This window comes from Hyperolius riggenbachi, chromosome 1 (genome assembly GCF_040937935.1).
Source record: "Hyperolius riggenbachi isolate aHypRig1 chromosome 1, aHypRig1.pri, whole genome shotgun sequence".
In the NCBI taxonomy this organism is placed as follows: domain Eukaryota; kingdom Metazoa; phylum Chordata; class Amphibia; order Anura; family Hyperoliidae; genus Hyperolius; species Hyperolius riggenbachi.
This window is the reverse complement of record NC_090646.1, coordinates 528442964-528467435: the sequence shown is the minus strand read 5'-3', so window position 1 is coordinate 528467435 and position 24472 is coordinate 528442964. Positions and strand designations below refer to the sequence as shown.

The following is a 24472-nucleotide window of genomic DNA, read 5'->3' as shown; positions in this document are numbered from 1 at the left end:
ACTAAACATAAAAAGATTGAAGTGAAAATTGTCCCTATACATCACCTTGAATCAGAAAAGGCCGTTTTAGTCTCTCGTGACCCTCAATGAAAGATCTTAAAGGGTAGAAAGAGGACAAAACTGATCTCTGTAAAACAACCTTAATTATTAGAATCTTTTAAAAGTTTAAAATGTTGACCTTGTGTCCCGAAAGAGAAGACAAAAACAAAAATATCTTCAAGTAGTTAAAAGTACCACAATCCCTTGCTACAGTTTCTCGATGAAAAGTCTTAAATGGTACTAAAGTGACTATTTTGACTGTTTTATTTTTTTTATTTGTAGAGATGTGAAAGCTGGAAATGTTTTGCTTACTGAGCCCGGTCAGGTAAAGTTAGCAGACTTTGGATCTGCCGAGATAGCCTCACCTGCCAACTCGTTTGTGGGGATACCATACTGGTAAGATACATAAGATGATGTCCTGAAATATTTCTCTCCACTGTAAGAGAATACTTTCTATTTTTATTTTACAGGGGTTCAGGGACTATTGCTAGTGATTCTAGTGATGCACATGCATATGCTTGGTGCATTAGGGAGACAGAAAATAACATTTGTAACTTTGTATTTTAGCTTGGTCATCAGGCTTCTGAATTTAATTTGTGCCAAGAATACAGCATGAGTTGCGCTGAGAACTTACTCTATCCTCTATCCCTGCACCCTTATGGTGTGTACACACTTGAATGATTAATGAAAGATCACAGACCAATTTACCCCCTTCCATGTAGTATGAGAGCCATACTCTACACAGTCTATTCTTTTGTGCTGAACTCCCCATCAGATAAAAATCTTTGCAAGATGATGTACACAAAGATGCTATACACATGCAAAAGATCAGTGTCTGCAAAAGATCAGTTCCTGCAAAAGATCAGTTCCAGCAAAATGCATTCATAGTCTATGATACCTGCAGATCCTCATACACACCTTGTTTAACAGACATTCATCTGCAGATCAGACAATCATCTGCAGATCTGAAGATCCATCCTTGTGGATCTGATCTGCAGATGAATGTCTGTTAAACAAGGTGTGTATGAGGATCTGCAGATATCATAGACTATGAATGCATTGTGCAGGAACTGATCTTTTGCAGGAACTGATCTTTTGCAGGAACTGATCTTTTGCAGGAACTGATCTTTTGCAGGAACTGATCTTTTGCAAAAACAGATCTTTTGCAGATACTGATCTTTTGAATGTGTACAGCATCTTTGTGCACATAGTCTTGCAAAGATTTTTATCTGATGGTGTACACACCATTACTTCCAGCTTGTTGGACAGCCATCTAAAGATACTCTCACATAAATCTATTGTGTGTACAGCATTGCCCAACCCTGCTGAAAATGACTGAGGGTATCAGGCTGGGCTCACACATAAAAGGTATACAGTTTTGTTCCAGTCCTGTCAGTTTTGCATGAAAGGGATTGAACTGTACACATTGTATGTGTGAACCCAGCCATAGAAAAGTCATACAAAACTGATGGAAACTGACAGGACTGGAACAGAACTGTAGACATGTTGGCCCTTATTCAGTTCACCTTTTCTCCCAAGATTTCTCCTGGGAGATGATGTTTATCTTCTGTTTAAAATAATATTTCAGCACTCGGCAATTGAAAAAGTACCAAAAAGTAGGTGAGAAGAAAAAACTGTCAAAGTTATGAGTATTTTCTTGTTTCCTGGGGGTTTAAAAGGCATTTCATTGATGTGGTGTGAAATTATCATCTAGGAGTAAACTTAGGAGAGCGAGTGAATTGAATAAGGGCCCTTATTTGTGACTCCAGCCTTACTGGGGCAGTGATCACTAAGCAGTTAACTCTTAATACACACAGGTAGCCATCCCCACAAACAAACTGTTCAGAGTTACTATTTCTAAAATTCTGAGCTTCTTAAAATTCCTGTGAGGCCCAGTGCACACCAAAACCGCTAGCAGATCCTCAAAACGCTAGCGGTTTTTGGAGCTGATTTCAGAGCGATTCTAGGCATGTTTAGAGACGTTTTCTAAACATGCCTAGCGTTTTTGGGAGCATTTTTGTGTAGCAGATTACAAATATTGTTACAGTAAAAGCTGTTACTGAACAGCTTCTGTAACAAAAACGCCTGGAAAACCGCTCTGATCTAGCGTTTTTCAGAGCGGTTTGCGTTTTTCCTATACTTTACATTGAGGCAGAAAGGCTTCTGCAAACCGCAAACATGCAGCAGGAGGCACGTTTGCAGTTTGCTAAAAACCTCAAACCGCTGGTGTGCACCATCCCATTGAAATACATTAGCCAAGCATTTTCTCTGACTGATGCGGTTGGTGGATCGCTCCTAAAACCGCTCGGTGTGCACTGGGCCTAACACATGTTGCAATTCCTAGACCGAGATAAAAAGGGTTGAAAAGTAAACAAACAAACTGTAGTGACAAAAGTGAGACACTTACCTATGGAGATGGAAGGCTCTGGATCCTATTGAACTTTCCCTGTAGCCTCTCAGTCCTCTCCTTTACAGCACTGTCACCCCCGTGAGAGCAATTAGAGTGTTCTCGGAAGTCTTTGCGAGCACTCGTGGGCTGGCTGTCCCATACAGTACAGGGGTGAGCACACTTGCGTAATAAGGAGCCGTCTGTCTTCAAGGGCACTCGGGCACACAAGTGCTCCCAAAGCCTTCCAAGAAATCAGAGGAGGCAAATTCAAATGGAAGTGACCATGCTGGAACCAGGGCACTGAGGGAGTTATGGTAAGGCTCTTTAGGATCCTGAGTCTTTCCTCTCCATAGGAAGTATCTTGACCCTTTTTTTTTTTTTTTTTCCACTACAGATTTGCATATAAGGTGCGTACACACGTCGGATTTGTCTAAACGACCGGTCGTTTGGATGTCAAATCGGGCGCGTACAAACGTTGTGCAGCTGATAATACTGGATTTGACCGATTCGGCAAAACCAGTCTTATTAGCTGAACGACCGTACACACGACTGTACACACGCCCGATTTGACGTCCAAACGACCGGTCGTTTGGAAAAATCCGATGTGTGTACGCACCTTAACTCTGAGTATCACAAACTGTTTCAGTCTGAGCATAGATCACAGAAAATGAAGTCCAGCTTATGTTAAAGTCGCTGGACTTAAAGAGACTCCGTAACAAAAATTGCATCCTGTTTTTTATCATCCTACAAGTTCCAAAAGCTATTCTAATCTGTTCTGGCTTACTGCAGCACTTTCTACTATCACAGTCTCTGTAATTAATCAACTTATCTCTCTCTTGTCAGACTTGTCAGCCTGTGTCTGGAAGGCTGCCAAGTTCTTCAGTGTTGTGGTTCTGCTATGAACTCCCCCTTCCCGGCCTCTCTCTGCACACTGCCTGTGTGATATTTAAGATTAGAGCAGCTTCTCTCTTCTCTCTTATCTTTTACAAGCTGGATAAATCGTCCTCTGAGCTGGCTGGGCTTTCACATACTGAGGAATTACAAACAAGGGCAAAGCTGTTTGCAGGAAGAAAAGAGCAGCCTGAAACTTCAGTGCATGAGAACAGGGGGAAAAACACACAAATGATCTTTTGAGATTCAAAAGGATGGGTGTATACAGCCTGCTTGTGTATGGATGTATTTTTCTATGAGTGGACATACTGTACATCAACCTACTTCCTGTTTTGGTGGCCATTTTGTTTGTTTACAAACAAACTTTTTAAAACTGTTTTTAACCACTTTTAATGCGGCGAGGAGCGGCGAAATTGTGACAGGGTAATAGGAGATGTCCCCTAACGCACTGGTATGTTTACTTTTGAGCGATTTTAACAATACAGATTCTTTTTAAGACTGACTCCTCATTATTCCAAAAGTTCTTTTGTTGTAGAGAGCTAACTTTAGCTGGGTTGAAGATCTGGTAGAGTTACTGCATAAACCCTTATTTTCATAGGGCAAGACTTTACTATCTGTACACCAACTTATCATTCACTAGCATGAAATTAAGTCATGGGTGTGGATTGTAGTATTCTAGAAAAGTGTAATGTGCTTAAAGAGCCTCTGTAACAAAATGTTCAATCTTATTTCTTCTATCCTGTAAGTTCCTATACCTGTTCTAATGTGGTCTGTCTTACTGCAGCCTTTCCTAGTTGCACAGTGGCTGTATTATCTCTGTTATATAATCTAATCCTCTTTCCTCTGACAGCTTTGTCGGGCTCAGGCACTCAGGCTGGAATGTGCAGCTCTGCTTGTGATATGATAGAAGCTATACACACTCTCTCCAGGCCCCCTGCAGCTCTGTGTGAGCTCCTCTCAGCCTATCACATGCTATGTCTTTTGTTTGTAAACACTGCCTAAAACTGGCAATTACAAGCCAGGATTGCAGCAGGGAGTGGCAGAAACAGCACAGAGGGGCCCAGGAGAACATAATTAATAGAATGGTATGCTTTTTATTGTAAGAATTTTAGAGTACAGATCCTCTTTAACTATTTTGGCCTCCTGGACGTACTAGCTATGCCCAGGAGGCCATGTGCGCGTCCGCGCGCTCCCGACCCGTGGTTCGTAGGCCGGGCAATCAGTGAATCGGGCTATGGTGCCCGATCACTGATTCCTCTCCCCCGCAGAAAAAGCAACAGCTTCTCTCGGAAGCTTCGCTTTTTCTGGCTGTTGCGTGCCCCATGCGTCTCTCTAAGCCTATGTTACGCTTAGTGACGTCATGTAAACAAACTCATGGCCGCCATCTTGTGGCCAAAAAGTAAAACTACAACAAAAAGTAAAAAAAATAAAACTCAACACACATTTACATTAAGAAAGTACTGTTTACATCCCACCCTCCCAAAAGATACCCAAATAAAATGTTTAATATAAAAAAAAAAATTACAATAAAAAAAAACGTACATATTTACCTAAGGGTCTAAACTTTTTAAATATCAATGTAAAGATGAAATATTTCCATATTTTTTTTTTTATTTTAAAGAGACTCTGTAACCTCAAAAAGATCCCCTGGGGGGTACTCACCTCGGGTGGGGGAAGCCTCGGGATCCTAATGAGGCTTCCCACGCTGTCCTCTGTCCCACGGGGGTCTCGCTGCAGCCCTCCGAACAGCCGGTGACAGGCCCGACTGTAAAATCAATATTTACCTTTGCTGGCTCCAGCGGGAGCGCTGTGGCTGCTTTCCGCTCCGAACTACATGGAAATACCCGATCTCAGTCGGGTCCGCTCTACTGCGCAGGCGCCGGAAACTTGCGCCTGCGCAGTAGAGCAGACCCGACGGCGATCGGGTATTTCCGTGTAGTTCGGAGCCGACAGCTGTCAGAGCGCCTGCGCAGGAGCCGGGAAGGTAAATAATGAAGTCATCTTGTACGGAGGGCTGCAGCGAGACCCCCGTGGGACAGAGGACGGCGTGGGAAGCCTCATTAGGATCCGGAGGCTTCCTCCACCCGAGGTGAGTACCCCCCAGGGGATGTTTTGATGTTACAGATCCTCTTTAAACTTGTAAATAGTGATAGATGCAAAACGGAAAAAAAAATGCACCTTTATTTCCAAATAAAATATTGTCGCCATATATTGTGATAGGGACATAATTTTAATGGTGTAATAACCGGGACATATGGGCAAATACAATACGTGAGTTTTAATTATGGAGGCATGTATTATTTTAAAACTATAATGCCTGAAAACTGAGAAATAATGAATTTTTTCAGTTTTTTTTCTTATTCTTCCTGTTAAAATGCATTTACTGTAAAGTGGCTCTTCGCAAAATGTACCACCCAAAGAAAGTCTAATTGGTGGCGGAAAAAACAAGATATAGATCAGTTCATTGTGATAAGTAGTGATAAAGTTATAGGCTAATGAATGGGAGGTGAACATTGCTCGGATGCATAAGGTGAAAACGACTGAAGGCTGAAGTGGTTAAGGTGTCTTCAGGGTCTCCTCCCCTCCCATATAGATGTTCAGAGCTAGGACTGCATTGCCTTTCCCAGTTCCAGTTGGTACAAGCTCCCACAGGAAAACAAATCCTGCATTCAAATGTCCCATCATTTTGGTCTGTGAGCGGGAATTAGAGAAACCAGCAAGGTCCTAGCTGCAGACATTTAGACAAGTGCCTGGTAGTGGGTCACACCCTCCCACTACACTGTGTACAATGTTGTGGGCAAGTAGCCCCTGCTGGGAGACCTAGAAGAGCAATACAAATCCAAAAGAGGTTGTGATCACTTTCCACTCAATGGGGACCACTGGTCCTTTATTTTATTTCATTTTTTTTTAATACTAGATCTGTACAATTATGCAAACTACATACTGATCCAGTGTGACTTTCATGTCACTCATTTTCAAATGTCTGTAATGATCATTGAAGCTTAAACAAATGTTATACAGAATGTACTGTATGTCCCCATATTGGAGCTCTTCACTTCACCTTTATATTGCATATCATGCAGCTAGTTACCAGCTATGGGACAAATAAGGAGATGCTCCGTCAAATGACAAAACTTTCAGAGGTTTGTTATTAAAAATGTTACCTTAAGTCACATGTGTAGCGGCACTGGTTCTTGTTATTGCTGTGCTAGATGCCAATGTCCTGCACTTCATGTAAAAATAAGCATGTGGTCCCTGCCATTGCTATACAGCTTTATGCTTTAGGCAGCGGCTGTGTCAATTACCAGCAAAGATTTGGTAATACTGCTTTTTTAAACATGGATTTTGATAGGGAAAATGTTTATGAAACATCCCTGCAAGCTCCAATTAAAGCAATAAATATTTTTTCTTACAAAAAAAAGTGAAAAGCTGCTCCCTCCCACCTCCCATAAAGCATATTAACCCCTTAAACTAGCATATGATAGCCAGCAGGGCAGAGCCAGCAAGCAATGGAAGTGAGAAGTCAGCACACATTCTGGCAGTTGTGCTATGCCACTGCTGTTTATGGAATTCTTTGAAGTGACTACAGAAATCGAGCGCAGTAATAAGAGCACAGGAGATTTGCGTGCAGTCAGTGCCACCATAGACCATAATAGGAATTACGGCCATAGTGGCACACAGTGAGTAACTTCGGCGCTGTCAGAAGACAGAGCTGAAACTACTTTTAAAACACTGTAATTCGGCCGCCAGCAATAGCTGGAAGCCAAATTACATCATTCCTCACCATACACGTGGACCTGGAGGGGGAATAGTAATTAACACCGCCAGGACTTGTGCAGGAGCAGGGTTAGCCATATAGCGGCTGTATCATGCGCCCAAGTCTCCCGGTGGTGATTTCATAGGTATGCAAAGAAACCCCCCATGGACTAGTCCAGAGCTGTCAATAAGAGGTTGCCCGGTTAATAATAATAATCCTAACATTTGTATAGCGCTTTTCTCCAGTTTGACTCAAAGTGCCTGACAGCTAAGGGCACAGTCAGTGGCCCACCCTGCAGTGTTAGGAAGTCTTGCCTAAGCACTCCTAACTGAATAGGTAATGACCCTAACCAGGATTCAAACCCTGGTCTCCCATGTCAAAGGCAGAGCCTTTAACCAGTACACTTTCCAGACAAAAGACTTACTGTAAGGACAGCTACATAGGAAAAAAAGTTATTTACAGTACATTTTACTCTGGGACAGTTATAAAATATTTATGTACACAGACATATAAAATATATGCCTGTGTACACATTTTTCAGTTTTCATCATAGTGCTCAGATATACATGGTTTTAGATTTGTTTGGTTTTTTTGTTTGTTTTATTGCTATTTTTTTTAATAAACTTTCTGAATATCTATGCTTTTCAGCAGGGCCGGGCCGAGGCATAGGCTGGAGAGGCTCCAGCCTCAGGGCGCAGTGTAGGAGGGGGCGCAGAATTCATTCAGCTGTCATTCCTAATTGTGTTTGAAGCAGAAAGAAATAAGAAAAGGGGATAGATGGCAGTGACTGCAAGCCATATAACTAGATATTAAGGTGTTGGGGAGGTTGTGGGCCCTGTGGCGCCTCTTAGTCTAATAGCAATCAGTGTGTGACGGCTGGGGTGGGAGGGATGGAGGGGCGCACTTTGGTGTCTCAGCCTTGGGTGCTGGAGGACCTTGTCCCGGCTCTGCTTTTCAGGATGGCCCCAGAAGTTATTTTAGCAATGGACGAAGGCCAGAATGAAGGCAACGTTGATATTTGGTCCCTTGGGATTACATGTATTGAATTAGGTAAGCAGAAGTTGATGCATGAATTCAGACGGACTACTTATTTTGTAATACTGGACAATTTAGCTCCAAAATACAGTATTTATTAGAATGCACTAGAACCCATTTTGAGCTGGACTGGATTTGGTCAAGTAAATGTCAGTTGCTGGTGGTGTAAGGGATTTTCTGTCTAGTAAGGGCTGAAAGTTAAGTAATGTTGGGAATATACAGTAGGTAATAAACTTTTAACAAATTTAAAGGAAGACTATTACATACACAAAGCTGATTTTTTGAGATTCTCCTTAGTTAGTATCCTTAGAGATCACCATTACAAGAAAAAATACTGCAGGTGAGAGTACATTCACTTAATGGAACCCCAGCTTAACTATCCTTCCAGTTCATGAAGTCGCATCTGCCCAGTTCAAATGCCCTTTTTCATGGCCCCGGTAAACTTCTGGGACGCTGTGAGTAATAATTATAGAGGAACTGGAGAGACACTGGGAGCAACGAGCAGTAGGAAGAGCTTAAAAAAATGTGCTATTTCAATACACTTTCACAAGAAGTTTCATAAACCTCAAAATGATGTGTTCGTTTGGAAAACAGACTGTTAGAAATAATTCGAAAGTGCAGTGAATATTAAAGGTGTGTATATACAGTAGATTGAACTTACTCAAGGGCTAGAATCAAGTGTATATACAGGTGTTCAACCCCAGCCCATTTAAAGATCTGTAACACCATCGGATCTACAGAAATAAAAATGGCAACTCAAATGTGGGGACTACAGGTACTCGTTTCAAAAAAAAGAGTTCAAAAATGATTTTACCTCTAGCAGATATAGTTCAAAGCAGAGTTAGCAGGACTCTATAGTACAGGATTATTATACTTTTTTTTTATATATACCTTTTAAGTGGTAACCTCATACCCAAGTCTTGAGCAATAAATAAATGTTGTTCAAATGACAAATGTACATACCAAAGAGTAATACTAATAAGGTTAACATTTGTATAACGCTTTTCTTCTGTCGGACTCGGTGTTTGAGCTTCAGCCATTAAGGGCGTGCTCAGTAGGCCACTCTGCAGTGTTAGGGAGTCTTGTCCAAGGACTCCTTACTGAATAGGTGCTTGCTTCAGCCAGATTTCAACCCCTCATCCTTGTCCGAGGCAGGGCTCTTAACCAGTGCACTATCCAGCCATATCACTGACCACAGAGCTAGCTCTAGGAGGCTCTGGAGCTGCTCTTGGGCCTCTTTCAGGTGCATGGCTGTACGGTGTGATTTTTTTTTTTAGAAAATTTTAACCTCCCGGCCACCTACCACAAGCACATTTCAGCTGTTATGTAATGCAGTGTAATGTCCGCATTTGTCACACAGTGGGGTTACTCAGCAGTAAAAAAAAAAAACATGACATCACATCTGAGCTCAGATGTGACTCAATACAGTAACAGTTTCCCCAGCGCCTATGCTGAATGCTAGCAAACGCCCAGACAGTTTATGGGAGTAGCTGATACGCTATGAATTCGTGGCCATCAGCCTCCCGCGTGAAGGAAGCTTAGGGGCTGATTCACACTACAAGCACTTTTTAAGTGCTAGTCATTTGAAAAGCTCTTGCTAATGCAATTCTATGGGTGATTTTTATAAAATAACATCATTCAGGTGAGAACACACACAGCATTACATTAGCAAGAGCTTTTAAAATCACAAATCGCTTAGAAAAGCTCTTGTAGTGTGAACCAAACCTTAGTGCCCTTTTCCACTAGCAAGTACAATGGCAAGCTTCTTTTTACACTAACTACGATGGCGTTGTATAGCCATCGGGAACAGCAATTGCGCGTGGGGAGGAAATGGAGGGCACTAGTGGGAGGTGGGATTTACATGTAAATTGCAGTGCTCTTGCAATCTGCAAAACAGCTGTGATCCTCTTTCTAAAGTGGATTGCAGCTTTTGGAAAAGCGCCCTTAGTCCAAAACAACTTTGAAGAAGTTCTATTCTGCAACTTCTCCTTCTAGTTATGTGGTAGCTGCAGAGGTGCAATGGATTTTGCTTGCCTTTTTCTTGAGCATTTTAACTTTGTGTTCTAGCCTAAGATCGTCTCAAAGGGAACCTGAGGCGAAAGGGATATGGAGGCTGCTATATTTATTACCTTTTAAACAAAACCAGCTGATCTGGGTCAAACACCTGAAACAAGCATGCAGCTAATCTTGTCAGATTTTTGTCAGAAATGTATACATGCTTGTTCAGGGCTAAAAGGATTGGAGGCAGGGGATCAGCTGGACAGCCAGGCAATGTGCATTGTGTAAAAGAAAATGATGACAGAGTATCACAGATAAGGATGTAACATTACAGATAAAGGTTGGCACTCAAATGAATATGTTGCATCTTGGCAAAACACATGTCCATATAGAGAGAAGAAACCTGTGGCAAGCATTAAAAGGTAGATCAATTTAAATCCGGTTGGCCTAAGGGGAATCTCCACATCCAAGGATCCCATACTTGCTCAGCCTCCATATCCTTCTGAGTTCAGGTTCTCTTTAAAGGGAACCCAGGCCGAAGCTCTGGTTCAAAAAGAGATATTTAGCTAAACAGAGGGAAGCCTCGGGATTCTATTGAGGATTCCCTCCGTGCTCTGATGTCCTCCCTTAGGGTCGTTTTCCACTATACAACTGAATTGCAAAATCATAAATCGCTAGGGTTGCTACTTTTGTAATAGAAATCATGAGAAGTATTTTCCACTACAGTGATTCAATTTGCAAATCGCAAATCCCAGCTGCTTTCTGGAGCGATTTTAAGAGGGATAATGCAATGCAAATAAAAAATCGCAATCGCATAACAAAATTAATGAAGAATCGCAATCGCTGGTTTTGTGATTGCGATTGCTAGTGGAAAAGGGCCCTTAGTCAGTGCAGTCCCCCTCCACATTTGGGGCCGCGCTTCTCTCCTGATACGAGCATGGCCATGCATGTGCAGTAGCGAGGAGTCTCTTGTACATGAGTGGCTCCAGCATGCAAGCTTGCGCGGCCATGCTGATCGAAGAGGAACCGTACGGTCCCTATATGATTGGCGTCAATGCCTTGTCGCCACTCTTTTTCGGTGGTCCACACTCAGTGAGAGGGGACACCAGATCACTGAGGGAAGCCTCAATATGATCCTGAGGCTTCCCTCTCGAAGTAACGATCTCAATAAAAGAGCCATTCTTGTGATGGGTGGTGTTGACAAAATCATTGTCAGAGTGGCTATTGCGTCACTACTGCCAGAGGTTCAGTATTATAGCCAGGAAAATTAGCTTTTTGAAAGATTGCAATTTATGCTTCCTTTACTATTGACAGGTGTACTTAAACACTTGACAAAATTATTTGTGTAGATACACTTGATATTATAAATTTGAATTGGTAAGGAAATAAACAAATGTTGTAGACTGTGTATTCATTAAATGTAGAACTTGAGTTTAGTAACTTGAAAGATTTTGGAAAAATCTTAGTACATAATGCCATTTCCACCCAATCTTCTTCCACCTCCATTTCTTAGGCCCTGTTCACACTGCACGCGTTGCCGTCCGGATTTTGGCAATATGTGCAGGAGGCCGACACGCACGACTTCAGACAGTGCATAGACTCACTGTCTGATGTTCACACTGCATGCGTTCCGGACCAGTGTGGTCCGGGAAAGCATGCTGCACGCATTTTTTCACAAAACGTGTGGCTGACCCATTCACTTCAGTGAATGGTATCAGCCACGCAACGCATAGAAACGCGGATGGAATGTGTTTATACATGTTGTGTTCCAATCGCACGGCCATCTGCGTTTCATGATGTAAATGTAGCCTCTTAAGCCTCATACACACGAGGCACAAATGTAGCCAGGGAAATAAAACAACAACAAAAAAAAACAGCGACAGCTCGTCGCCAGGTCCCTCTGTGCATCAGCCGTACACACGGCACACAGAGGGACACAGATTCGGCAGAAGCTGTCGCCGAAGGTTCCACCCCCCCCCTCCCCCCCCGCCGTAAGCTCCATACATTGTGTATGGAGTTGCAGTCGCTAGTCCGCATACACACGGCGGACTAGCGACAGTTGCGTTGAAGTCAATCGCCTGGTGATAGCTCTGACGAGCAACGGTTCGGGGCGCGCACATCATACACACGGGCAACCTGTCGCCGCAACACGCGCGTGCCATGTGGTTGCGGCGACAGTTGTAGCCCGTGTGTATGTAGCTACTGCTGCAAGCTTCACTAGGTTAAGTCAGTGTGTGTGACTTCAGGTGGTATTTTGGAAAAGCTTTCATGGAATCGCTTCCCTAGAATGACCTAGCTATATTAAAATAATTGGATTAGTTAGCATGACGACACTAAAGAGCTCTTCTCTTTCACAACACCTTGCAGGCAGCACGTCTGTAATGCACTTTTTTTTGTTTGTTTGGGTTTTTTTTGTTTTACTCATGTGACTGTTATTTTTACTCACAGCTGAATGGAAGCCTCCTTTATTTAACATGAACGCAATGAGTGCCTTATATCACATAGCTCAGAATGAGTCCCCTACACTACAGTCTCATGAATGGTAAGTATGAGTCAATTTTGTTGTATTTATTGCTCAGGGTCAAATTAGCAAATTTAGTGAAAGCATTCTTTTATACTTTATTTATTTATTTATTTTTTTTGCAGTCAACAAACTGTAACATAGCAGTATCAAAATCTATATCATTGAGCCACCTGGAACTAGTTGGATTCTCTGTTTGTTGCCTTCTGTTTGACCTTACATTTATTGCTGGTTAGTTAGTTCTACCCCTGACCATCTTATGTCCATCTGTCTGTTTTAGAACCATAGCGCTGCTCTCTAGTTTGGTGGAAAGCACTAGTTTAAAAATGCAAATACGTTATTGCAAAATGAATTGCAGATCAGTTCCAGAGGTATGAAGGGCTCCTCCATACCTTGCAAAGAACTGTATATAAGCGGCAGCAGTCCTGCTTATTGCAAACGCTCCCATAACTGTGGACCTCCTTTGCACTTAATTTTGCAATAAACTATACATTTTTTTACATTTTCAATCTGTGCTTAGTAGTGAATTATCTATAATGCTGCATGGGAATATTGTCTTTGGAGTGGCGGCGCGGATTGCTTGTTCCTCTATATAGACATGTTGTGCAGTGGTCTGGCTCTTGGGTGTTACATATCTAGTTTGTTGGTCCTAGTAGATCCATGGCCACCCTGTCACTTTGGCGCAGGGTGAGCTGAATGACGGCTTTCACCTGCTGCCGGTGAAATTCCAGGCAGCGTTAATTAATGTTCCACCTCCAAGTCGTAGCAATTTGGAGGGAGAAGTAATTCGGTGTCCGGCAATCGCTGGAACCCCGAATGACGGCTGTGCGTACTTCACACTGTAGCATTGTGGCTATAGTGGTGCCCAATTCAGGCGCTATGCAGCACTTGCCGTGCGCCTGAAATGCAGCACTTGCCAGATGCCCTACCTCTGGTCTTGGTGCCTGCAATGCATGAATTGGAAAGTGTTAGTTTGTTGGATATGGAACTGTCAGGACAAGACAGCAGCACTGCAATTTTATTACAAAAGCTAGGATGGATACATGGTGGCTGTACTATGGGAATAAATGAGGAAAATGCTGAGAATGCAGAAGTGGTAAACTAGTGCTGAACAGAAGTACTGAAGTGGTAAACTAGTTAGCTTGTGTGGGTATCAGTACACAATTCCTTTTTCAAGTTTATTTGGCTTTGTTACTTCATTTATAGGCAATTTAGTAACAAAATACTTGAAAATGGTTATTTTTATAGTGTTGCCTGTATAAACAATGTTAATACCATACCATTAAATTGGCGATTACAGCCCTGATGAAGTATATGGTATGTGTTTCATTGCCATCAATGATCTTTTCTGCATGGATTTCATCTCATAATATGGGATACTCTCTCCACTGCATAGATTGTCAGAAATGTTACCTGCTTATAGGTGGTAAATGGTGGAATCAGTACAGGCGCTTGATTTGGGGAAAGACGCATGGCACATGGTTTTTATAGTGTCGCACCCAGTAAGTTTTTCTGTGCAGCTGTCAATTGTAAATGATCAACCTAAACAAAATTGTAAGCAACATTAATACTCTCCTATTCACCTGTAGGACGGACTCCTTCCGAGGATTTGTGGACTACTGCTTGCAGAAAATACCTCAGGAACGACCGATGTCAGCTGAACTGCTGCGGGTAATTAGTCTGTTTTGTGGTACATTGAATGCCTTAATTTATTTAATGTAATGTTAACCTTTTTAAAACAGAAGGTATTTGCGATAGTTCTGCTGTAAGTAAGCAACTGTGGTTTCCCACAATGCATCACTACTGAATATCAGGGCTGTGTATCATCTTAGGGGATTTCAACAATGCCAACCTCCGTAAAGAGCAGCCTCACTTCCATCAGCACGTCACCTGCCCCACCAGGAGTGCCAACACCCTCGACCATTGCTACACGGTCTTGAAAGATGCATACAAAGCGACACCGTGGGCAGCGCTAGGGTCATCTGACCACTGCATCATCCATCTGTTACCTACGTACAAAAGGCGCCTGGAAACCTCAAAACCTGTCACCAAGTCCTCCAAAGTGTAGTCAAGTGAGGCCAAACTTCAACTTCAGGCCTGCTTTGACTGCACAGATTGGAAGGCTCTGGAATCGCCTAACCTGGACGAGTGGGCAGGCAACGTATCCTCGTACATTAGCTTCTGCGAGGACTCCTGCATCCCAACTAAAACCTTCAAACTATATCCAAACGATAAACCGTGGTTCTGAAAAAAAACGACGACAACTGCGACGCAGCAAAGAAGCTGCACACAAGTCCGGCAACCAGGAGGACTACAGGAGGGCAAGAAACGACCGAAACAGGGAACTGAGGTCCGCAAAGAAGTGCTACGCAGAAAAGCTGGAACAGAACCTCTCCTCAAACGACGCACGAGCTGTGTGGAAAGGGCTTAAGGCTGCCACCAACTATAAGCCAGCATGAGCTCGCCGAGAGTCTCAGCGACTTCTATTGCAGATTCGAGAACCAGCCAGCTCCTGCAGGTCTCCCACAGCCACCCGTACAGTCACCGGCCACTGACTCCATGGGCCCAGACTCAACCCCACCATCAGTGAGGGAGGCTGATGTACTGAAACACTTGCTAAGGTTAAATGCGAGGAAAGCCTCAGGTCCGGATGGAGTGTCACCAGCTTGCCTGAAAACCTGCGCCCGTCAGCTCACTCCGACCGTCTCTTCCATCTTCACGAGGTCCCTCCAGGAAGGCAAAGTCCCGGCATGCTTCAAGAGGTCCACCATTATCCCTGTCCCCAAAAAGCAGGGAATCCTCGACCTCAACAACTTCAGACCGGTGGCACTCACGTCCCTGATTATGAAAGCTTTTGAAAGCATGGTGCTCCCCCTCCTCAAGTACGCCACAGAGGGACTGCTGGACCCACACCAGTTCGCGTACAGAGCTAACGGGTCCACCGATGATGCCATCAACCTCTGCTTGGAGCTCGTCTATGATCACCTGGATAGACCAGACTCCTACGCCAGGATCCTCCTATTGGACTTCAGCTCAGCATTCAATACCATCAGCCCCAAAATACTTCAAGACAATCTCGCCACGCTAGGTGTCCACCCCTCCCTTCACCGACTTCTTCACCAACAGATCTCAGGTCGTCAGGGTAGGAACTATCTCCTCACTACCTAGGACCACCAATACCGGAGCCCCACAAGGCTGTGTCCTGTCCCCATTTCTGTTCTCTCTGTACACAAACAACTGCAGATCCTCGTCAGACTCTGTAAAAGTAATCAAATTTGCAGACGACACAACCATCGTCGGTCTCATCACCAATAACGATGAGAAGGCGTACCGCCACCAGGTCGACAGTATCTGCCACTGGTGCAGAGTGAACGGATTGGTCCTTAACACAGCGAAAACTGTGGAGATGATCATTGATTTCAGGAGGCGTGCTCCCACCCTACCTCCAATCCGTATTGATGGCAAGGAAGTGGAAAGAGTTCCCTGCGTCCGTCTTCTGGGCACAACCATCTCCAATGACCTGAGGTGGAAAGCCAACACTGCCTCCACACAGAGGAAAGCCCAACAGAGACTTTTCTTTCGCCAACTAAAAAAAGTTTGGTATGGCCCCAAAACTTCTGACTGACTTCTACTCTGCTACAATTGAATCTGTCTTATGCTCTTCCATCCTGGTCTGGTATGCCGGCTCCTCCGCCAGCGACAGGCTCAAACTGCAGAGGATCATCAGATCAGCAGAGAGGATCATCGGGAAAGCCCTTCCTACTCTGGACCACCTCTACCACTCCAGGCTGAACACCAGAGCATTAAAGATCACCAATGACCCCTCGCACCCAGGCCACCGCTTCTTTAGTCAGCTTCCCTCGAGCCCGAAGGTTCCGGTCCATCCTCACCAAGACCTCGAGACATAACAGTTTCTTTCCCTCTGCTGTCAGCCTTCTGAACTCTCTCTCTTACGAAACTGCCCATCCCCACCCCCACCCTACAAATTCAAGCCACACTATAGCACGCTGAACTGAGGCACACTGCACATGGACAGCGATCTAGCTCCAGCGAACTTTCTGCCTGTTCTTTGGGTGTATTTTTGATTTCTGATTTTTGATTTGTAAATAATGCTTCATCATTGTATTCCCCTGCATCTGTTTTTGTTTTTTGTTCCTTCTGACTGCATGTTCCATCCTGTATCTGTATTTGTATCTGTATCAGTCCCCTGTACGTGCCAAGCCCAATTCCGGGCACGACCCAGTTGTGCTTGGCGAGAATAAAGATTCTGATTCTGCGGAGTCGGTACAAAAATCAACCGACTCTGACTCCGATTCCTCAGTTTATGAAACCACCAACTCCGACTCCAGGTACCCAAAATTGCTCAGACTCCGACTACCCAGCCCTGCTGAATATGCAAATCATTTCTTCATGACCTTGAAAGGTCATGCACATCCAGAACCACTGGTGTATAGTAAGCCTGCAGCTAGTACATTTTAGAGCCACACCAAACCAACAGTCATACAGCCTGTTTCTGACTTATTGGTCCTTGTCAGTGCATGGTATGGATTAATATGGCTCTATAGGATAGTGCATGGACCAGTATTTAAGAGTAACTTTGTGCTACTTTGCACATGCAAATATTATTTTCTCACTTGTGCTTGGTTATTTGAAATATTTCCTTTGCAATAATTGAGCTTTTAGTATGGTTTCTGATGATGCATCACTCCCGAATAAGCAAATCATCTCTTTATGGTCCTCATCAATGCCATGCACTCATGAGGACCAGAATGTCTGAAACAGCTGAATGCATGTTGGATTGGTGTGGATCTGTAAAATTTGTACACTTATAGGTTCGCTGTACACCAGCAGTTCTGGATGTGTGCCTGGCTTTTAGGGGCGTAAAGAGAGGATTTGCATATTCATTAGTGATACATAATAGCAGATTTTTTTTTTGCTCACTTTAAGCTGACTTATTGCAAATATCTTCTGTTTTAAGCATATTTTTTGTTGATTTAATATGAACTGGAGAGGAGGAGAATATCTTTGGTAGGGCATAGATCACATGCAGGGTAGTATTTGAAGACCAGTCTAGTTAAGTAGGGAGGGGTGAGACTGTAGAGTTCATTATAGGTGAGGGTTAGGATCTTGAATTGCAACTTTAGTATGATAGGCAGCCAGTGGAGGGACTGAGAGAGCAGGTTGGCATTAGAGGAGTGAGAGGAGAGGTGGATGAGTCATACTGCAGATATCATGATAGACTGGAGCAGAGCTAGACAGTAAGTAGGCAGGCCACAGAGAAGGAAATTGCACTAGCCAAGATGTGACACAATTGGAGTGTTGTCAGCATATACTGAAAGCGAAAGGCGCTAATAAGCTACCCTAGACCTTAGGTGTAGATGGAGAAAAGGTGGGGTCCCCGGACTGAGCCCTGTGGAATGCCGACAGAAAGGATGCAGGAGAAGGAGGTGGTGCCTGGATGTGCAACTTTGAAGAACCTTGTTGAGAGATAAAACAGAAGTTCTGATCTGATTATTTCCCACATTTTTCAAAAGAAGTATATGTTTTGCTGCCAAGGTCACAGATGTAGCAATTTTCTGATTTTCTACTGCTAGTGATATCGCAAGAATTGCAATAAAATCTTTGGAACAGAGGAACAGACAGCAATACTCACCCATACCAGTGTTCTAATTGTAACCTGATACTGAAAAGTTAACTGGAAATGGACTTAAAGAGAACCCGAGGCGGGGTTCTCACAACAAAATCCCCCTACAGAGGCTGGCTCTGCCTATCGTGCCCAGCCACTGTTGCTAATCAGATCCCCCCTAAATCCCCCCTGCACTCAGCCAGACCCCATAAATCACAGCTGCGCTGTGCGGCTGTGTTTACCTTCCGAACGTCAGTCTCGGCGCTCCCCCCGCCTCCTCTAGAGCTCCGGTCCTTGCCCGCGTCCCTTCCCTCCAATCAGCGTGGAGGGAAGGGACGTGGGCGGGGATCGGAGCGATATAGGAGGCGGGGGAGAGTGGAGACTGACGTTCGGAAGCTAAACACAGCCGCTGCTGGCATGCTGCGTGTCGGCAGCACGGCTGAGATTTCTGGGGTCTGGCTGAGCGCAGGGGGGATTTAGGGGGGATCTGATTAGCAACAGAGGCTGGGCTCGATAGGCAGACCCAGCCTCTGCAGGGGGATTTTGTTGTGAGAACCCCACCTCGGGTTCTCTTTAAGGACATCCAAGGTGAAAATAAAGTGATGAGATAAACATTTGTATCTCTTCTCCTAAAAATGACTTTTTTAGATATCTCAGTTTTATTTTATATTTAAATCTAATTTTTATGTTTTTACGGTTTCATTGTCTCTGCTCAATGACACCTTCATTGCAGTATGCCAGAGCTTAAATCTATGAACTATTAACCCTTTTTATTTCTTTGCTGCTTTTAGAAGCCATTTACTGACAGGAAACTGTTTTATGGCTGTAATTACTTATCACTGAGGGTTATGCTATAATCTGGCCCAGTCCCGAACCGGACAGAAACTGTCACTTGCATACCTGAAGTTTAACTCTTTCAAGCAGAGAAAAAAAAGGGACACCTCATAGTCATTTGTGTGCTTGGGACTGTACATGCACGTGTCAATCTCATCATGTCACATGTCAACTCAGTTGTCCTTTAAAAGGAAACCTGAAGAGAGAGGTATATGGAGGATGCCATAGGTGTTTCCATTTTGAACAATACCAGTTGTCTGGCAGTCCTCTTGATCTATTTGGTTGCAGTGGTGTCTGAATCACAGACCTGAAACAAGCATGCATCTAATCTTGTCAGATTTTTGTCAGAAACCTCTGAGCTGCATGCTTATTTGGGGTCTATGGCTAAAAGTATAGATCAGCAGGACTGCCAGGAAAAATATGGCAGCCTCCATATACCTCTCGCTTCAGGTTCCCTTTAAATGCATGACCAAACTAAATGTATATAAATTAGGAATATAATCTATATATAAAAGTTTTTTTTTTATGCTATTTCTTTAAGAAGATTACTACAAGTTTTACGCAGCTACAACATACACAGCTATAGTCTACTATTGCGACAACACATCATCAGTAGGGTAAAACTAACCTGTCTCAGCATTACTACAGCTGAGACTACTTTTGATCATCTTCTACATAACACAACTGTTATATTCCTTTTTGAATGTACTTAGAAGATGGATGATCGCTTGACTATACAGGCCTTGATGAGATGGAATACTGTTAGAAGGAAACACTACTTGGAACTGTTCATATTTTGTATATATGCTGTATGATAAGCAAATACAATTTTTTATATAAAATCATACACTGAGTGCTTTGATTCATTTCAAGGTATACCGTCAATCTATAATTGCTGTTATAGAGGGTTCAGACCCCGCTATGCTGGATTTATATGATGGCAACGCTTTAAGGGCTGGTCCTTTACTGAGTTAGCAATCATGAAAAAGGCAAGAACTGCTCAGGTTTTTGACACTCTCATATGGCTATTCTTTTAATTCAGAATTCAAACTTTCCATTAAACTTGCATTAGAGATAAATTGATCACTGTGTTCGGGGTTGTTTTGAGTGATCAGCCTTCACATATCTCTCGTTACAGTTGTCCTTTAAAACATATTTTTAAGACCAAACACAGCACATTTTACCACTTAAATATATAGATAGATAGAAAAAAGCCAGAGCTGCTGTGTTTTAGGATACAATTTTATGTTAATGGCAACCTGGAGGTATTTATGCCACGGGGAGAGTCAGATATAGGGAATACTTGAGGGTAAGGAATAGTTATGCTGGGTACACACTATGAGATTTTATAGTCGATTTGCTGTCAGATTGATTATTTCCAACATGTCTGATTTGCTTTTCGATCGAGTTCTGAGCATTTTTCAATCGATTTTCATTAAGTTTACTAGGAAATCGATTGGAAACTGCTCGGCAATCGATCGGAAAGCAAATCGGACATGTTGGAAATAATCCATCTGACAGTAAATCGACCATAAAATCTCATAGTGTGTACCAAGCATTAGTGTTGGGGCTTAGCTGAAACTGTGTGGTGAACAAACTGCACTGAAATCCTTGGTGACAAATGCAAGCTCATCTGGTAATAAATAGTGATGGGCGAACATCCAGATGTTCGGGTTCGAGAACGTTTGGCCGAACGGTGTCCCGATGTTCGGTACGTTCGTGCCGAACACCGAACATAATGGAAGTCAATGGAAACTATTTTTTTCCGTAAGGACCTTCTAGTTTTTGAGAAAAACGATTTTAAAGTTTCAAAGGGAAATTGTCTTTTAAATGCGGAAAATGTCAGGTTTTTTTGGCACAGGTAACAACAATCTTGTATTCATGGTCCTTGGTCGGGGTCGGACTCGGGGAGTGTTGCGTAGTAGTTTCCAATCCACGATTGATTCATTTTAATTTGTGTCAGCCGGTCTGCATTTGCTGTGGAGAGGCGGATACGCCGATCTGTAATGATGCCTCCGGCAGCACTGAAACAGCGTTCGGACATAACGCTGGCTGCAGGACAAGACAGCACCTCTATCGCGTACATTGCCAGTTCGTGCCAGATGTGTAGCTTAGAGACCCAATAATTGAAGGGTGCAGATGGATTGTTCAACACGGCTACGCCATCTGACATGTAGTCCTTGACCACCTTCTGCAGGCGATCGGTGTTGGAGGTGGAACTGGGCGATTGCTGTTCTGTGGGCTGCTGCATGGGTGTCATAAAATTTTGCCACTCCAAGGACACTGCTGATACCATTCCCTTGTGGGCACTACCTGCAGCTTGCGTTCTTTGTTCCCCTCCTCGTCCTGGGTTAGCGGAAGTCAGTCTGTCGGCGTGGAACTGGCTAGAGGAGGAGGAGGATGTCAATCTCCTCTCTGTCTCCACAAGGGCCTGCTGGTATTCTTCAATTTTGACCTGTCTGACACTTTCTCCAATGAGTTTTTGAACATTGTCTTTGTACCGTGGATCCAGAAGGGTATAAACCCAGTAATCCACGTCGTCCAGAATTCGAACAACGCGTGGGTCGCGTTCAATGCAGTCTAGCATGAATTAAGCCATGTCTGCCACAGTCCTAACAGAATCCTCCTCATGTTCTTCTGAGCTTGACGCACCCTCATCATCATCACCAGCATCACGCCGTCGCCCACCTTCTTCCTCGTCTTCTTCTGCTGTCCATTCCCGCTGAATCGTGGAAGTCCAACGTGCACCGCTCTGTCCCTCGGCAGTGGGGGCATCCAAGTCCTGCTCCAACTCCAGCTGTTCCTCATCCTCTTCTTCAGCATAGCTGGGAGGACCAGCGTTTCCTGAGGCAGATTGTCTGATGTTGGTATCATCATCACGCTGATCGTTGTCCTTTTGACATTCCCCCACTTGCATCCTGACTGCGACTTCCTTGATCTGCAACATTGATCTCTTCAGTAAACACAGCAGTGGTATCGTAATGCTGACTGAAGAGTTTTCACCGCTCACAAGCAACGTGGATTGCTCAAAATTTTGGAGGACTTGGCAGAGGTCCAACATGGTGGCCCAATCAGATCCACAGAAGCTTGGTAGCTGCCCGGATGCGCCTCGGTACTGCGCCGTCATGTACTGGACCACTGCACTCTTCTGCTCGCAAAAGCGTGCTAGCATGTGCAGCGTCGAATTCCAGCGCGTGGGTACGTCACACACCAAGCAATGGTTCGGTAGATTGAACCGCTCCTGCATCTTGGTGAGTCCCTCCGAAGCGGTACTGGACTTTCGGAAATATTTGGCCACTCGTCGCACCTTCAGCAGAAGATCTGCCACGCCTGGGTATGTCCTCAGGAACCGTTGAACAACTAGGTTCATAACGTGTGCCAGGCAAGGGATGTGTCTCAGCTTAGCCAACTTTAAAGCGCGAATGAGATTGCTCCCATTGTCACACACAACCATGCCTGGTTTCAGGTCCAGCGGTGCCAGCCACAAATTGGTGTGTTCCTTGATTCCCTTCCAAATTTCTTCACCTGTGTGCTGCTTATCTCCAAGGCAGATCAGCTTCAGTAAGGCTTGCTGACGCATGGCAACAGCTGTGCTGCACTGCTTCCACGACGACCCTATTGCTGGGTTACCGATGCCGGATGAGGTACAGCTTTGAGAGGCGTTGGAGGAGAAGGAGTCAGTCGAGATTGGTGCCTCTGAGGGACGTCGGTCCAGCAGTTTGCGGCGTGGGCAACACCCGCGCCGTAGCCGGTGAGGAGGAGTCACTGCCAGGCTCCACAAGGTTCACCCAGTGCGCCGTCAGGGAGATGTATCGACCCTGTCCAAAGACACTCGTCCAGGTGTCTGTGGTGAGGTGAACCTTGCAGGCAACGGCATTTTTCAAGCTTCTGGTTATTTTGCTAACCACGTGCTCATGTAACGCTGGCACTGCAGACTGCGCAAAATAGTAATGGCTGGGAACCACGTAACGTGGGATGGCAAGCGCCATCATGCGCTTGAAGCTGTTTGTCTCCACCACGCGATATGGCAGCATTTCGCAGGCCACAAACTTGGCTATGCTGGCTGTTAGTGCCACGGCCCGGGGGTCATTTGCTGGCAATTTTCTCTTGCGCTGAAACATCTCCGGGACAGACAACTGAACCGTAGGATCGCACACTGAAGGACAGTTGGTTGTTGTTGTCGTGGTGGTTGAAGACTGGGAAACGTCAAGAGGACTGTTGCGGAAACTGACATCGTCGTCTACTACGGATGTTTGTGCACCACGTAATGGCTGGGCTGCTGCGGAGGAGGGTCTGGTGACAACGGAGGCAGTGTTGCTGGGGGCTGGAAGCGAGCAGTTACCCTGGCCTTGCGTGTTTGACCACAGAGTGCTATGTTTGGCTACAATGTGGCGGTGCATGCTGGTGGTGGAGAGGTTGTTGACATTTTTCCCCCTGCTCAGTCGGGTCCTGCACACCTTGCAAATCACCATGGTAACATCCACCCTGCAGTCTTCAAAGAAAGCCCAGACTTTTGAGCTCCTGCTTTGCTGGCGAGTTTGCTTCGTGCCTCTTTGGCGTCTCACTTCTACGGCTACGCCTGTTGTGTCCGAAATACCCCGCCTACTTTGTGGCACACGGCGAACTCTTGCAGCAGTGGGTTCTGCAGCAGACTCATCTGTACTGCTGCTATCCCAACGGCGAGGTTCTACTCGATAATCCGGGTCTGTGTCCACATCGTCCAAAACCTCCTCTTCCATCTCCTCATCTGTGACTGTGTCTGTGTGCAGTGGACTAGAGCTCCCCAGAACACCCTCTGCGCACCTCACTCCCATGTATTCAAGATGTTCTTGGTGGACCTCCTGCAATTCCAATTCCTGCGCACATTGCTCAGGGATTTGGGTGTCTTCGTCCTCGCCTTGCATTTCAATGAGTGGTGCAGTTTCCTCGCACAATGGTTGTGAATCCGGGCACAACATTTCTGGCTGTTCCATTGTTTGTGGGGATAGGAGTGGGAATAGCTCCTTCGAAGAGCCCATTGTGTCCGGAAATAATTGTTCGGACTGGTTATTTGGCCATTGTGTGCATGGTGTAGCTGCTGGTTGTGTCACCTTTGTGCCCACTGGCTCCTTGTAACTGGCAGAGGACCTTGTGCGTGACAAGGATGTGCTGGTGCTGCTGCTGCTTAACCCACTGCTGGACGCTTGAGAGGTCAACCAATTCACTATCCGGTCCTGCTCTTGTGGATTAGTGAGGGTTGTTTGTCTGGCACACATGGGTGGTATTGAGTGGGTTTTCTTAGGTGCTCCACTGCGGCCTCTGGGGAACCTGAACCGTCAGGGGAAACACCTCTTCCCTTGCCCCTCCCTCTTTCACTGGATTTCTTCATTATGGTTGTACTGA

At 44.6% G+C, this 24472-nt stretch overlaps 1 pseudogene; it reads left to right on the top strand.

Moving 5' to 3' along the window:
- Positions 1–24472, top strand: part of LOC137534598 (serine/threonine-protein kinase TAO3-like) — a 288974-nt pseudogene that overhangs the window by 27786 nt on the left and 236716 nt on the right.